Raw genomic sequence first — 18455 nt, forward strand, 5'->3', positions numbered from 1 at the left:
TTGCGAACTGAGCCAACTGCTCTGGCACCGGCTGCTGCCTGGTGCCCAGCTTGCCTCCTCCCAGTTCCCACACTGTTCCTGCCTAGGGAGTAGTACTGGACACTCACCGTACTCAGTTCAGGAGAGTAGAATACAGGGGAATAAGGGCTTACCACACAAGGACACATACGAAGCTCCCACTTATGTTTCCCACATGTGAGCTCTCCTAGAAAGAGCCTGTTTCATGCACATGTTTGTATTGTTTAAGGCAGGGCATTCACTCCTCTGCTTCTTTTTCCTCCTCAGTTCTGGAAACCGGCATACGGATGTGATAATGGGCCATGTGTGCGTTATTACCCTCCCTGTAGGTGTCTATGGGTAGTGTGCATTCTTCGATGATTCTAGAATGGAACAGAAATATTGTGGTTAGTATATAACCTACTCGTAACCGAGGAAAATATTGTAAAAAGATTTTATATTCTTCATCTGCAGATTAATGTTTCCTGTGTTTTAAAAGACAAGTTACCCAGCAGCAGAAGAATGGCATAAAACATTTAATTAAAGTCAGCCATAGCCTGCTGGCAAGAAATGACCTTGCCTTCAACTCAACGCTGGGACCAAAAGCATCTATTGTTTTCATTTGAGAGGAATTTAGTGAGGAACACTGTTTCTTGGTTCAATTCAGAGAACATTTATGGAGTGCTTATTATATACAGGGGTGTTTCAGGCTAGGCAAGGCTTTCCCAGCGTGGCTATGAAAGGATTGTGTCTAACAAAGGCCCATGGTCTGGTTGTTCAGACAGGCCTGTGCCATCGGCCATGACACATGCCATGGGGGAAAGTGGTAGTTGAGGACAAAGTGTCATGTTGGAGATGTAGTTGGAAGATTTTTAGGCATGCCCCACGGTCAGACCACATTGTAGCCAGGGTGTGAAGAACAGGCTGTGTTTCTAACAGGAAGTAAAGTGGTTAATTTCAGAGAATCCAGGAAACCCCAGGCTTGGGTGTCCGGAGCTGAGTGGCTGACTATCCCACCTCATGCTCACATACATCCTGACCCAAAGGAGGGTGCCATAGAGGGAGACTCCAAGCCATGCCCACACCCCTTGACCCCTCTGTTTGAATCATTTCCTCCCACAACACTTCCTGTCCGTAAGCTCTGTTAGTTTCATCCTCAAACACATTTCAAATCCATCTCTTTCCTTTGAAACTTTATCATGTGCCAGAGTCTCATGTTACACAGTTCTAGTTTCATACCATGAGACACAAAACAAGCTCATAAGCTGCGTCTCTCTTCTAAATCACACGTATTTACTGAATCTGATGTAGAGCTGTAGCTTTTACTCATAAACATGCTGTGCTCATACGCTACCGAAGTCCACAGTCTACGATTTGCTTCATGGCTCCGTTTCAGACTCCCTACTGATAGACAATGTCCTTTGAAGTCGGGTTCTGGCTTATCACCTTCAGGCTGTTCACACACTGCTGTTGGCTGCTTAGAGTTCAGTGTTCTTAGTTTTCATGTTCTGTTCTACTTCTTTAACTCATAACACACACACACAATTTTACACACAAATTACACAGACACAATTCTATACACAATTATTCAAACACATACACACACAACCATACATATGCTGACACACAATTATGCATAAAAGGCACACATACAACTATGCACCCACATAATTGCATACACATAACATGCATGCACACATGCAAAATCATGCATACACATTTATGTATGAACATACATACATACATGCCTATGCCCACACTCACACAGACATACACACATACATATACACTCACACACATATATAAGCACACACATGCATGCACACATATATGTACATATACATGCACACACAGACATGCATGCAGGTAAACATAATGCACACATTCATGTATAAACATCATACACATACATAAACACACAGGCATACACATGCATACTCATGCATGCACACACACAGACATGCACGTTGCACACATGCATGTATGCACACAGGACCACACAAAGATTTGAATGAATGACCCACTTTCTCAGAACTCATGCTTGCCTTGTAATTCAGCTGATGTCTCTGACCAATTGGTACTTAACTGTTCATGACAAGGCACTTTCAGGCAGGTGGGCATTTGAACTTTCCTTCGACTGCCACAGCACTTGCAACATATCCGTCCTAACACATATTGCATTAGCATTTATTTATCTTATTTTGCTTGGATACTTTGACTAACTTGTCAGCAGAGTCACAGATTTATCTTAGGCTTTGGTCCAAATCATTCATTTCATTGAGTAAGCACAAAGCTACTGACATTCTTATCAAATCATAAACGAATGAAGGAGTGACAGTTGAAAGGCATCATCTCATTTGGGTCTGGCCCTGGCATGGGTCATGGACTGCTGTGCAGGTCTGAGCTGAGCTACCACCCCAGATCATGCTTTGTCTGATCCAGTCATGTGCAGCAGGACACACACTGCACATGCGGGAGACGTGTAGTAAGTCCTGGTGACCATCACAAGATTACTTAGAGAACAATCAATTAGGACAGAGACACTGCAGTTTGGACCATATGTTTCAGTAAAACCTTGGAGAAACCAGGCTGTTGCTGAGAGCTAGACCAACTGGTTACCCACAAGCAACGTGGCTTGATATACAGAAAAGCCTGCCTCAAATATTAAGAGTTGTTAAATCCTCTATACAGTAGTTAGACTTTGACCTATTGGTGCGAGATAACAGTGCTCTGCTCCTCCACACATCAAGGCAGGTGTATTTTGAAGGGGTGGATTTTGGTGAATTCAGGATCAGAAGGAAAAGGCCTTTTCCATGGACAGATGCTTATGTCTCTGACGTTACTCCTCTATGGTGACAGCCATCCTGACATAAGGCATAGCAGTTTGACAAGGTCCACTCAGCATGGCCAAGTTCCCACGTACTCCATCTTGTGTTAGATTGCTGATTTACCCACCCAGAGCCCCTAAAGCTGGGGGTTCTGATAATGGAGATGGGAAAGGGTTCCCTCTGTTCTGAGGGAGGACGTCCATGTTACCTGTTATGATCTACACTAATGAGTCTGAAAACGCATTCATTAAAGGGTATCATTGTTTTCCCTCTGGTAGGTAGAACAACAAACAGAACCACTGGAGGGTTTTGGGTAGCCTCAAAGGTTTTTAAATTATTTAAAAATTAAACAAAATTAAACAAAAACAAAGTATATGGTAGCTATGAGACAGTCAGGAGCAACTTCTGAGAGTAAACTGTGGGTGGTTACTCTTCTGTGTACATTGCTTTGAGAATTCCTGGAAGATTCGGAAGAGAAATACTGGACTAACCTCCTATGTTCAGCTTCGTTCACACACAGAAGAGATTTTTCCAGTATACCTGAAATTGTGCTTTACTCTAGAGAATAAAAAGACAGTGTTGTTGACATGGGTTAACCTGCCAAATTGAATTTAGATTTTTTTTAAGACTAGAAGGGCCCGTTAAGGCAAAGAGATTCCATGGGAACATGGTACTCCTCTCTGATCCCACATGTGAAAGTCACTCAGTGATCGCACAGAAGTCACCAACCTGCTGAGTCAGTCAACCGGAAGCAATGTGTTTCTGTAATGATATTAAAGTCTTCAATTATGAAGACACCAAAATTGAAATCACTGTGAAAAATGGGTGAAGGATGAATCAGAGCTCTTCCGCCTATTCCCTGGCCCCACACTGTCTAATCCTGAAATCCACCAATGTGCATCTCCATTTTCTCTTCATCCTGTAATAAAATACATGGCTTAGCCTGCCCTAGAGGATGCTGGAGCGTGCCTCGGCTATCATTGTTTTGGAAATCTCTCTCAGACCTGTCATCAACTGGAATTCAACATGGAATATCAGCTTGTTCATGTCTTCAGATATTCTGATTTGGTAAATCAGATCCTAGTGAGTGGGCAGAGTGGGAAAAACTGGAATGGGTGGAAAAACAAATGAAAAAATCAAAGAGTAGACATTCATTCAAATGTGCTCACAGTTGGTATTGAATTTTTAACAAAATATACATATCTGAGTGTTGTTTCTCCACACTAATTATAGTTTTTTAATCAATATAAAATAAGAGTTGTTACTTCACTGTTTTAGTGTCTGTGTTATGAGTAGAACCAGACCAAGTGCTGAAGCCGCTAACCTTGTCTATACCCAAAGACAGCAGCATAGCAACTTGTAGTGGGAACAGATCAAAATTCTAACTGGCAAAATTTTGCTACAGTCACTGTGGCTGATGGAATCAGAGATCCATTTTCCTGTCCCATTTCTCCTGACTTTATCATGCCGACAGCAAAGACATGGGAGAATACAACAACCCAGAGGTCTGTTGTAAATCCTGTTGCTTCTGAACTCACTTCGACCCCTCCTGGTAGACCCTTTGCTGGGCAGCTTTTTTTGGTAGCCCAGCTGACACTAGATCACTGACCCCTGCTACTCTCCAAGTCTTTAATGGAAACTTCACCTCGTGCTAAGATGAAATGGATTTTTGGCAGCTGTGGGAGATTTTGAAGAATAAGAACAATCATAGTTGGAAGAGGAAGAAAAGAAGGATTTGGTACCTTAGCTCCTCAGCTGTTTTTCATTATACACCAAGCCTACATTTATTACGAGGAGGGGAGCCAAAAGACAGGCATTGATAGGTCTCTGCGCTCAAAAAGAGAAAGCTTGCACTTGATAAATTCTACTTCTCATCTTGATTTGAGTTCAAATGACCCTTAAATCTGTTCGAATTAAATGGCATAGGTCTAGAAGTCACCCCAAGAATACCTCTGCCTTTTCTCCTTATTAGATTGCTCAGATCTTATAGCTACTCTGAGTCTAATAAAATTTTCTTTTTTTCTCACTTATCGGACAGTTCGATGAATCTCCAAAGTTATATAAATAAAACTCATTTCAAACAGTTTTCACAATATGACTTACATATTTACATTTAACAAAGTTGTGTCTAATGTCCTGAGAATTTACAGTGTGTCTAAACAGAGAATGAGGCCTGACCCAGGAGCAGTTCTCTGTGAGTTTATTTAGTTTAGTTTTCATAAGGAAGAAATAATCATATTAGAATTCTTCAGCTCATTTATTGTTTCCCTTTTTGTGTTGTTTGAAGTATACCTTCGGTGCTGGTAAAATGAGTGAAATTCTGACTGTCACGATTTTCTGAAAACATACATGTCAACATAGGAGTGCATATTAAATAGAAGCAGAAAAATGGAAGGCCTTCAATTGCATACATAGACCAAGGAAGTCAAACAATCACAAATAATGCTGACAAATATCCACACTTCAATAAATATTAAAGAATCTTAATCCTTGTCATACTGTTAAGATATGTAAACATGCTATATACATGTGCAGCAGTTTTACATGAAATCTACTTACAAAGATCTCTGGAATCATGGCATATTTGAATTTAGACTCTAATAGAGTGGCCTGTCTGTTTCTATGATCGTTAGTGTTCAGAAGAAGAATATTGCTTTTAGATGGAAGATCCAAAGACATTTTGATTTATATTGAGAAATTAACAAGACAAAGTAAAATTCGTGGCATTAGAAAAAGTCTACTTATGAAGAAAACCAGCTAATTCCAGTCAATAAACTTCCAATGAACAAAAGAAAAATGACAGCTGGCCCCGAGGACAGGGCTGCTTGTGGAACAAGTGTGCCCTGACTATGGAGGGAAATTTGGATGCATTTGTCTGTTTGACAGGAGATCAGTTTAGTGCTTTAGCTTTTGTTTCAAGGATGGGAAAATGGCTCTAGATCCCACTCAAACTATTGTGAAATGTGGTCATATTGTGCATGGAAACAAAATATTTGCAAATAATTCTGCTATTAAAATTGTAAGGTTATCCTTATATTAGATCTATCACACAGACGTCCATCCTAAGGATAAAAGTGCATGTATTTTAAAGGTGAGTTCAGAAGCTGAAGAAATGTCTTAACAGGTTAAGAGTGGTTCAGGGGTTGGAAAGATGACTCAGTGTTTCAATGATCTTGCTACCAGAGTTTAGTTCTCAACATCCACATCATTGAACAGCTCACAATTACCTATAAATTCCACTCCTAAATTATCTAGTGTTCATTTCTGGCCTCTGCAGCCATCTGCACATACATGTACTTATATATTCACATAAAATGCATGCTCAAACATATAAATAATAAAATAATGGATATTCACGTTAAAATAAGTAAATATGTTAAAGTTTTATGCATTTCAATGTTTAATATATCTTAGTAGTGATTAAATGCAACACAATAGATTCACAAAGGGGATAAATACAGCTAGCAAAAGGAAGAACACGTGATCTTGTTGTCCTATGGTTTAGATACACTTTCTACATCTTTTAGTCCAAAAAACAGAAATGTGTATCTCTTCTCATCACTGACAGAGAATGGAAAGCCTTTTTGTTGTATCCTGCCAGCCAGCATTATGAAAGCAGTGTTGGTGGCGTTCCATTTGCATTTTCCTTACTAGAACTGAAACTGAAGATCATCTCTGACAGCCGAAATCTGTGTGCTTCTTATCACGTAAACAACCAGTACATGTCTATGACTTCATGCAACCCAAAGATCATTTTGAACGCGCATGGCATGGCAGTCAGAGTTCCAGATACTGAAAAACGAATGGTGGAGTAAGGACCGAGTTAAAAAAAAATGAGGAATGAGCGAAACATCAGGAATGGTTCCTAGTGACGCTGACCACTGTTCAGGGTAGAGAATACCAAGAGGCCGAAAGTATGGAAGGCAAGTATGCCAGTCACTGGTGAGTGTTGTTAGAAAAACAAACAAGCTAACCAGATGATGATAGTTTGAGGTTTTAGAAATTTAACAAGAGTCTCAGGACATAAGGACGTGAGGTGGTGAGAGAATTAATATTCTACACAAAGGAGAAATGCATTAAACAAACAAATGAATGAACAAAACCCAAAAAGCCAAGTCGATGTAGGGCCAGTTTGCAAAAGGAGCTGTAAATAAGAGTGTCTTTGACAAACCAATGTGGGCTAGTAGAGGAGGAGGAGGCAGGGGGACAGCACTCAAGGCCATTGGGGCCTCATAGGTCTTTTCCATCACTTTCCCTTTTAGCAACACCGACCTTCTAACTGAAATCACATTGATTTAGAACACACATGGGGAGAATCGCCTTACATGGGGGTGAATGTTCTGTTTAAGACTGGAGTCATCTTTCTGTTATCTTTTGTGAAGTCCTAATGCTTTCTAAGTTTTCATTGTACCAGTCCTTACTTTTTGTTCAGCTTGGGTGACAATGTAATCTACTGTATATAATTTATGAGAAGGTCTTCTATGCCATTGTGTCTGCTTGGCATTGATTGCACATGTTTATTTACAGCAACCAATTTTACAAGAGTGTGTCTATTTTATTCTTTTTGCTTTTTGGTTTTGCTATGCAATTATTTTTTTGTACACATACCTCTGCCATTTGAAAATGCTAACAGTTCACTTTTTTTTCAAATCTTTTCAAATCTTTTCATGTCTGATCTTTGTCTAGGTTACAACACAAGATTAAGCAAACAGAAGACCATCACATTCTTATACCTGACTCTGTTCAGACTGATCCACTCTGCCATACAAGGTATATTTGGGGAGAACTTAATGTATTTGATCATTTTAAGGATAAATGTATCCGTCTTTATTTAATTGGATATCTTAGTTTCATAAAAATAATGTTGGATTATTATAAAATTGGCAAATGTTTCTGCAGATTTTTCCTGTTCTTTATGCTTCTAAGCCATTATAGTCACTTGGTCACATCATATAAGGTACATCTTTCCAGTTGTCCCCAACCATGGTTGTTCTGAATGAGTTCTCACTGAGTTACAGCCATTCCAGGAGAACTCTGCCTCTCAGCTCCAACATTTACGGGGTCTCTCACGTTCTATCCTGACTTTCATGATTATCTCACACTAGTACTTTCTGAATCTTGCTGCAAGTGGCAATTGGAGTCTTCATACCAACAAGGTCGAAATGGTCATGTACCAGTCATTCTTCAAACAATTCTGTTAAATCAAAGAGAATCTGCTCTTACTTAAGGATTACAAAAGGATTCAAGGCAGTATGTGGTTATTTGAAAGTGATCAAGTTTATGAATTTGCAGAGGCCAACTACTCCTAAGTACTTAAACAACTGCAATTCTCAGTTTTCGGCTACTCTACAATAAAATGTAAAAGCACGTGTGCCTGAGGCTCAGAGCAATACAGAAGTAGTCTTTCTGGTTTCAGCACCTTATGCAGAAGGCAGTGGTGAGTGTGGAAGGCAATACCTTGACATTCACACACCCGCATCCATTGTACTCACCTCCATAGTCTGCAGCAAGAAAGCCCGCCCCACCAGCAACTATGAGCTTCTTGTGAGACCACCCAGAAGAATAAGTGCAGCAAAATGGCCTGGACTCTGTAACTTGTCTGGTGGACATGAACCCAGGACTGCACGCTCAGCTTGAGCTACAGTCAAGCTCATGAGTCTTTCACTGAAGGAGACTTGAGAGGACTGCTATACTGGTCTGTGTCGGGGACTGTATGCTTCTGCATGTGAGTGGGAGTGGGTGGGGAGAATGGGTGTGGGTAGTTCTGGGGATGAGTTCAGGACCTTGCACAAAGCGAGCAGGCTTTAAGGAGCGCGCAAGGAAACTGTAGTTAGCCACCTGCTGTTTTGGCAGAGGCCGCGCTAATGTGGTTCGCACTTAAGCTAGGCGATCTGGAGCTGGATAGTCAGGGTAAAGGCCGTGGGGCTGCGGACAGACCCCGGGTACAGTGCGGGCTCCGCTGGCCAGTTTGCGGTCTGTGCCGACCTCGAGGAAGGAAAACCCCCCACGTTGGGCGCCAGATGATGTCGCTTGGCGATCGGTAATAAAAAGTCCCCAGACTATCTTACAAAAGATACAGCTTTAATAAAACAACAACAACAACAAAAAAAACTTACATAGATTCCCACCTGTCTAAAACACTGGATCCAGGCCAGGTCGAGAGGGAAAGAGAGCACGGGGGCTTTTACCCACCAGGTTTATAGGTAAACTTTTTGCCTTAGGGCGACATGCCCCACAAACAAAATATGATTGGCTAAACTCCCCTATCACCCTTCAGCTACAGTACGCCATCCAGTCCTATGACTCTTATGAAAACTCAGGTGATTGTCATTAGAATTTCACATTTATATTTCAAGCATTATGGGATTTGGTCTTGGTGAATTACACAATTTCTAATTGTATTTTTCTCTATTTTGTGTGTGTGTACGCACACTAATTTTTATGTGTGTGTGAAGGTGTGTGCTATAACATGAATGTAGAGGTCAAAGAGCAACTGCAGATGATGACGCTAACTGTCTAGATGTCGTTTGGGACAGATCTCGTTTCCTCTGTTGTGCGCACCAGACTCCTGGGGATTCTATGCCTGTCTCTATTCCCCCAGAGGAACACTGGGCTCAAAGGAACACCTTGGGAAAATGTTCAATCAGTGAAACTTAACTATGGGAGGACAAGGATGGAAACAAGTGGAAATAAACGACCACATTTAAAAACCCAAGAACAACACGATGCTTGCTCAAAACAGAGCTGATCACACTAGAAATATGGATTCCCTGGTGAAGATGGATCAAGAAATACGCTGGACGGCACCAGAACAACCACAAACAGCCTGAAAAAATATGGATCGATGGAATAGCTATCTGGATGCTGTAGACACGTTGCTAATGTGTATTAATGAGAATGCTTGGCAAACAAACGTTTTTGAGGAGAGATTGTGAATTCTGTCTTCTGTGTACATTTTCATCACATTTGCTGTATGCTAAGAATCATGTTACAGACTTTTTGGGTGTGTATTTGCTCTTGTTTCAGAGCTGGATTCAATTCTCAGCACCCATCTCAAGTGATTGACAACTTTGATAACCCTAACCCTAAGGAGATAGCACTCTTGGGTCTACAGATACAGACAGACAGACAGACAGACAGATACACACACATATACACACATGCACACATACTTAAAATTAAAATAAGTACTTTCAAAAGGAGAAGGGACCTCCATGACATCTACCATAACGAAACCCATGTTTTTGCATAAGGAACTGTAAAGTAAACAGATAAACATAATCTTCCAATGGTTATAACACTTTGGGTTCCCACAAGGTACAAATGTTATGGCTATCTTGAATTTCTCTGAGACATCCCAAAATGAACGGTATGATAAAAACAACCACCATTTATCTGCTGCTGATGCTGCACAGGTCGACCCTAGTGAATATATCATGTCACTTTGGGCAGATGGAAAAGATCCAGATGGCAGGGGTGCCATCTGTGCAATTTCAGGTCATGAATAGCCATTTCTTCCTTTCTTTTTTTTCTTTTAATGTTTGGCATGGTAACTGGTTTGGAGAACTTTCGTGTGGATTTTAATTTAATGAAAATTTTACTTGAGTGCCTGTCTGTTGGTTTCTGAGTGAAATTGGCAGGCTTCTTCTGTTTATGTAACTTACCATATAAAATTATATTTAGAAGAGAATATGCTTTAGCAATCAGAACATATGAAGTCCTTAGCTTCATCCAAAATCCTTTTATTACTAGATGTTCTTGCTGTTGTTGTTATTTTTTATCCTTTACTTTTCTGGGTCCACCATCCAGATCACAAACAAATACATGGAGACTTATTCTTATGTATGAATGCTTGGCTTGCTGATAGCCAGCTTTTCTTAATTCATCACATCTACCTTTTGCCTCTGGGCTTTTACCTTGTCCTATTTTGTACTCCTTTCTTTCCTTCTTACTCTGTGTTCGGCTGCATTGCTGGATGGATGGCCTCTGGTGTCCTCCTCTCCTTCTCATTTTTTTCACTCCTCCCTCCTGCTTTTTCCTTCTTTGGAACCTAGATTTTGCCTCTTATTTATTCTCTCTGCTTGACAGCCCCTCCAATCCTTTCTCCTACCTTGCTATTGACTATTCATCTCTTTATTAGACAAATCAGTTTTTTTTTCAGGCAGAGAAATACAGTTTCACAGAGTTAAGTAAATGCAACATAAAAGAGTGCAACACATCTTTGCGACGTTAAACATATACTCCACAACATAAACAAATGTAAAACATCTTCAACTAATATTCCACAATGAATAGATATATCTTAAATCTCCAAGCAGTTAGTATTTGACCAAAATGACCAAAAATCAGTCTTTAAAGCATATACTGTAAGATGTCAACCAAGTACCAAGTGACAGTTAACTGGTCAAGCTTTCCCAGAATCCTTTGTGGTAAACAAAACACCCCAAAAGAGCAAAAACAAAAAGAACCTCACAAACAAACAAAACAATGACAACAAATCCCATTGTGTCCGCTACTGTTGCCTCTTTCTGTTTCTTTCTGGATACAGAAGTTACACATTCCATTTTTACTAAATCAGAGAAATTCAGTGGCACAGATTGAAGTTTTCGTTGTTATGGAAAACAAATGACTGGAAATATTTCTACTGACTTCCCTAGAACCAATCAAGAAGGGGAAAAAACACTTCAACTGTGGAAATGAAACCACAAAATTTTTGCAGACTTGGAAAGTAAACTCAGTGAAGGAAGTCAGAAAGCACATTCATCCCAATATATCCTTATAAGCTCATTTTTTAAGATGCAGATATTCTAAGCAATTACACTTATGACCATAACCTGTGTTTCAGCATCAGCTACTGGAGGCCTTGACTACCACAGAATAGCAGAGAGTATCAGGCCTGAGCAGGAACAAAGCAGAGAAATCTCAGTGTGGTCCCAGGCTAGAAAGAGTGGTAAATGTAGGTGGCAACTTTCTCTTTTTAGTTACTGGTTACAGCAACTCAAGACTTGAAAGGGAAAAAAAACCCAACAATTTCTAAGTCATTGCACAACACACACACACACACACACACACACACACACACACACACGACACACACCTGTAAATTACTTTGTGAATCGAACTATAAGTTATGAAGGAAATGGAAGCTTAAATCATTAAAATTATTCTATAGACATAGAATCGAAACATATCTGAGATTCCATATTTGACCAGATAACTTACACAGGTAGTCTTCATCCTATTTCTCAGAAAAATAGTCTACCCCTCAAAGATCTCAAATTTAAATTATTAGTAGACAGAAACTCTAGCTAAAGTGTCTCTGGAGGTCTGTGTGATGTTGCAAACATCTGTATCCTTTCTCCTGAGTCCAGCTGGATAAAACACTTCAGCTATGCTTTAAATAAATCACCATGCTGACAAAAATGACAATATGCAAGCTATAAACCCACAAATGTCAGTAATTACCCTGCACATAAACAGAAAGTACAGTCAACTGTAGGACAAAACATTTCCACTTAAAAATCAAGAGGGAGAAGCTGTGCAGCCACAGCATTTGGTTGCAAGTTAGTTCAAGCATGAGCGGTGAGCTGAAGGGGAGAGCCCTTGCCTAGCACGCATGAGACTCTGGGTTTTATCCCCAGCACCACAGAAAACAAAGAAGCGAAAAGGTCAATGCAAAAGTTGAAGGAAAGTTAGGGTCAAAATTTTACCTGTTCACACTGTAAGATGTGAAACACACGACCACGAATGACATCGAAAGCCATTGTTCAGCCAAGAATTCACGTTCTTTTCAAATATGTGTGAAGCCTTTGCAAAAGAGATTCTATGCTTTGACTGAAAGAGAATCTTAACAAATTTCAAAGTAAAGCATCGAGGAAAGTATTTTCTCTGATGATTGCAGACTGTACTAGAAATTAAGAAAAACGAAAATGAATTCAATTTCAACTATAAATGCTCAAATATCAAGCATTTTGTCTCAAATTTGTAAACAAAGAATAAGAAAGAGACTATATATATTATATATATTATATATATAATAAGTATATATATATAATATATATAATAAATGATAAAGCAAATGTCAAGATCTCATGGTACCAAGCAAAAGCTATGCTTAACAAAGACATTCATAAATGAAACAATCTGCAATCAAAACAAACGAGAAAACTGCCAGAACTCCCCAGAGCAGCATAACTGAGAAAATGAATCTCTATGTATTAAAGGGGATTTATTAGCATGGCTTTCATGCTTCGGTCTGGCTACTCAAACAAATGACTGTTCCCGGAGGGAAAGACCAAGAATCCAGTAGTTGTTCAGTCCACAAGGCTGGATGGAATTCCGAAGTGGCTTACAACACACGTGAAGGAATGGACTTTCAGGGAGAGTGAGGACAAGTTGGCAGAAAAGTGACAACTTCCTTCTTCCACGTCCACTGATACGACCTGACACCAGAAGTTTTGGCTCAGATTCAGGGTAGGTCTTCCAACTTTAGAGAATTCAGATTTATGGCAGGTCTTCTCACCTCAAATGATCCAACAAAAAATTTCCCATGTGTGTGTGCATACAAAAACATGTTCAATTAATTAATTAATTAACTAATTAATTAATTAATTTCATACTTCTATCTTTTCAAAAATGAAAATGTGATGAACTTCTATAAGCACTGATGAAGAGATTTAAGATGCTTTTATGCTATCATATCCTGTGATTAAAGTCAATGGGAAACTATAACACTCTAACCCAAGCAGGATGACAAAGGGCTCAGACTCTTGAGCAATGACAGTATGGGTCACTCCACCAAGAAAGGAACCAGGACCTGTTGAGGAGCTTGCTAAGGATGGGGGAAATGCAGAACGGGCATTAGAGGAAGGTAGTCATAAATACCTGCTAAGTTTATGTGACCAGCTGCCGAAATAAATATCGTAACTGAAAAAAAAAGTAAAAGTGAGAAGTAACATACAACATCTTATAACTTTAAAAAGGAAGACAGTATGGATAAGGAATTAGTGCTGCTCTAACTTCTTTGGAAATTGAGTCAGTCTGCTGCTAGTTCTTTGGAAGACTATGAAGATTCAACATTAGATTCTTAGAGAGGGCTGGGTGAGGGGAGAGACTATTGTGAACCACAAACAAATACCATACAAACAGAAAATGGAAGATTAGTTCTCAATCACTGCCAAGAGTCAATAAAATGTGGATAAGAGTTTCTGAAAGAAGGCTGGGTATATAGCACACACTTGTCATTTCTAACTGGGGCTGAGACTGAAGGAGCTCCAGTTCAGGTCAGTCTGTGTAGCATAGTGAGAACTTCTTGAGACAGAAGGAAGAAAGAATAGGAGGAAGGGAGGAAGGGGAAAAAGGAGAAGGAGGAGAAGGAGAAGAAGAAGGAGGAGAAGGATGGAGGAAGGAAAGAAGAGAGAGAGGAGAGAAAAGAGGAAGACTATAAAATAAAATATGTGAAAAATTATTAAAATTAAAAAAATTCCTGTCAGGATGGCATTGTAGGACAAAGGGGTTGTGACTGGGTTATTATTTATGTTTATCTTTTGGTAGCCTACAGAGTACTTTCTTGTTACAGACACTGTGAAGATGTGTCTTTGCTAAGGCACATTCTGATTGGTTTAGTAAAGAGGTTCATGGTCCATAGCTAGGCGGGAAGAGGTTAGAAGGACTTTAGGGGACAGAGAGGACTTCTGGAAAGAAGGAAAAAGGCAGGAATGCCAATGAAATGAGGAATGAAACGAACACACTGAATGGGAGAGAGATAAAAGTCACATGGTAGAAAATAGATGAATAAAAATATAGGTTAATTTAAGTTATAAGTGCTAGTGAGGCAAGACTAAGCTAATTACCAAGCTTTCATAATGAATGAGACTCTGTGTCATTATTTTGAGCTGGCAGATGAAAGGCAAATCTGATTGCATTTCCCCATACCAGAGACACTAGAACATGGGGGTGAGGTTCTAAGTAAGCACAACTGTGACCTCTTCATGTGCAATGAGTTGTGTGGGTATTGTCTTCAGCACTGGGGTCCTGCTATCAGTTTGCGAAGAACAACCATTGTTTAGCAACAATCTAGATTGCTTGGAGATTTCCATAGCACCCCTTTGGCCAACAACTGAATTAGATATAACCAAATCAAGGTCTTAGAAATTTCATTTGATAACAAGAGATGGCCAATTTGGGACTTATCTCCCTTATTATTTGGAAACAAAATTAAGATTGCCTTTATATCTTTTAGGAAGATTCTGCTGCACTGGGTTTTCATGCCACCCCTCAAATGCCCCTCCCTTTTAGCAATCTCTCCCCATATTCTCTCCCTCAACCACATTTTCTTCCCCTTCCCCTCCAGATCCTCCCATTCCTGTTCCATCTTAACCCCAACCCACCAGTAAGAACTATTCTATCCCCCTCCCCCAGGGAGAACCTGCCTATTCCCTTACTCTATACCAAATTTCTCTGGCTAAATGGATTATAGCCTGGTTAACATTTGTTTATAATTTAATATCCATATATAAATGAATGTTTACCATATTAAATGGGTCTGCGTTACCTCATTTAGGATTTTTTTTCTAGTTCCTTCCATTTGTGTGCAAATCTCACAATGCCATTATTTTAAACAAATTAAGCAATACTCTGTTGTGTCAATGTATCACGTTTTCTTTGTTCATTTTTCTGTTGTGGGACATATTGGTTGTTTACAAATGCTGCATATTATTCATAGAACAGGATTGAACATGGCTGATCAGGTGTCCTTGTGGGAAGATGAAGCATCCTTTTGACTATAAGGCCAAGAGTGAAGAAAGCAGACCCCATGTACACTAATCGATAAATTTTGAAAGAGCATTGTGAAAAGATATTAGTCATCAGTAAGAAATAATGAAATCAGATGATCAATGAAAGAATCTAATATCAGATCATATGGAAAGTGAGTGTTGGTTAAGGAATTCACACTTGCTATGTTTATGTATATTTATAGGAGAAACGGAAAATAAGAGGAGATATGTGGAGGGTTGGCCATGGCCAAGGCTCTGAGATGATTAGAAAAGGCAAGAGGGATTTTCTTGGATGTCAGGTGCACTGCAGGTGAGTGCATTGGTCAAGATGTGAATTGTTTAATGGTAAACAGGCCTATGCATGGAACTAATTAGGCATTTTAATTTTTAAGGAATTCTCCTTTAACAATATGCAAGAAAAGTGAAATTTGCTTTTACTATTTGCTATATTTACTTCGCAATACAAACTCAGTAAATGGCCGAATAAAGAACATTAGATTTGACTAAAATGCTTACAGATCTATGTAAAAGTGCTGAAAGTTTGGCGGGGGTGGGTTTGAGGTTTCAATCTTTTATCAATTTGAAAATTATCAGAAAAGAATATTAAATATCTCAGACAGCCAATGAGATTGCATGCTATCAAATTATTTCTTGGTCTTCTGAGGATAATAAAGGGCAAAATATAATGCAGTGGGCACTAAAGAAGATCTCAAACTTGTATTCATAGGCGCTGGGACATTTTTCACTTGGGAGAATCTATTAGGATATACAGAAAATGCATGGATAATGACAAGTGAATTTAACAAAGTTGTTTTCAGAAAAACTACAAAATCAGCCAGTTTTAATCACTCTAGAAGTTACAGAGATGGCGTAATGTATCTAAAAAAGCATATTAGGCCACTCCAGTCCTCCGTAAGCTCAGCAATATTTGGTATTTACGTTAGAGACCGTGGGAATTGCCACAGGAGAGGAAGCCACTTACTTTAGTCTGCCGGGAGGCCAAAAGTGGTTCAGTCGAAAGTCACAGGCTGCTTACTAAGAAAATTGAGTGGCTGCCTTTAAAACTAGTATGGAAATACAAAAGACTATGATTTTTAGTAACCCTGAAGACAAAGCCACTGAAACTGAAGCACTAGGTGGCGAGGTTTATTTTAAAGTTGCAGTAATCGAATTATTGTGATAAAGCACTAACTTGGGCCATTTGATTGATGTGAAAGGATGGGATACAAATCACTGAACCAGTCTATCATGCGTGATTTACAGCAACGTGAGCGTTATAAAGAACTGGGTAAAACGTGGTCTTTTCATAAAAGACTCACAGTCATGGAGAGAAACTATAAATCTTCAAGTGTATATAGCAACATACAAAATTTTGGTAGCAGATGGATTGTATCTCAAAGTCAAATGATAAATACAAATTCTGGAGACGAAAATCAAACACTTCTGCCGCTCTGAGGCATGCGCCGTTGTCTTAACTGGAGCAACCCTGTCAGCAGTCACAAGGGAAGGCTGTCATGCTCGTCGGCATCAATTAAACCAGAAACTCTAGTCTCCCTGAAGGCATTGCCTGTACGGTATATGTGTAGTGTGTATGTTGTATGTGCATACAGTTCCTCTCTGAACATAGTGCATATAGTGGCTATGTGGACTATAGATATATGTGTGTATGTATAAGTGTGTGTTGTATCTGAAGTGTATATGAACTGTTTGTAAGTTGTGCTGCGGTGTGTGTTGTCTACAGTGTGTGTTGTGTAAAGTATAATAGAAGGTTTTGAGTCTTGGGAGACAGTATCTTGTGGTCAAAGAGAAGGAATTAGACTCCAGCCTAGGAGTCAGTTATGCCAAGGAAACATTTGTACCTAAACTCAGCAAGACCTAACTCCATGTTTCATGAGACATAACTCCGTGTTTCACAAGCTGAGGAGACGGCCTTGGCTGTGAGGGAACATGATAAAAGCGGGGTGGGGGATACTAAGGCATTAGGCATGAAGTCACTACCATCCTGTGATCAGAGATGGGGAGAGAGCTCTCTCCTTAGTTATGGCCTTTCTAAATGCCAGCCTCCTCCCTCCTCATGTATTAGCCAAAGGACTTGCTATCTCTTCATACACATACTCCTTTGCCATTCCTCACCACCATCTCCTCAGACACACGCCTTTCCAGATGTCTCAGAGGTTGTGATTGTAAGTTTTATAACTACTGTCTTCATTTCTGCCGTTGGTGCCAAGTGCCATCTGAGAGAGGAAGGCATACAGTATTTGGACTCTGAAAGCTTTATGCTTCATATATTTACTGGCATAGCTTTGTTTTTTTTTTTAATTTTCCATTATCTTTCGAATCCGTTAATTACAATGAAGCTGAGAAAACAAATTTCTTTATGCAAATTGTCTTAAATTAGACATGATGTTAGTCTCTGCACAAGGAACCCACAGGATCGAGTCTTGAATGTCCTTTGGATCCTCTTCCCTGGTCCTCAACCTAACGGCTGCCCTCAACAGCTGTGTACTGAATAAGTGAAAATATATGGGCATATCATTTGAAGGATTTATAAACTTCTGTATCGTTAAGCAGCTTCTTCCTTCAGTTACTCTAGGAAGGCCTGGGGCCCCTTAGTGCACGGTCATTCTAGCAACAACAGGCAAGCCTTAAGGGCTAACTACACACTTTCACTTTTCTTCATTTCTCTCATCAAGCCTAAACGCAGAGGACACAGGCAACAGGTTTTCCTAAAGACAGTTTCAACGCAGGAAAGTTGCAGTGTTCTTGAAATGAGGTTTTCCACCACCTGCAATTGGGAAAACCTAAAAATTGAACCTTCAGTTTACCAAGAACAAAGGAACCGAAGGCTTCATTT

Source organism: Myodes glareolus, chromosome 20 (assembly GCF_982192425.1).
Source record: "Myodes glareolus chromosome 20, mMyoGla1.1, whole genome shotgun sequence".
In the NCBI taxonomy this organism is placed as follows: domain Eukaryota; kingdom Metazoa; phylum Chordata; class Mammalia; order Rodentia; family Cricetidae; genus Myodes; species Myodes glareolus.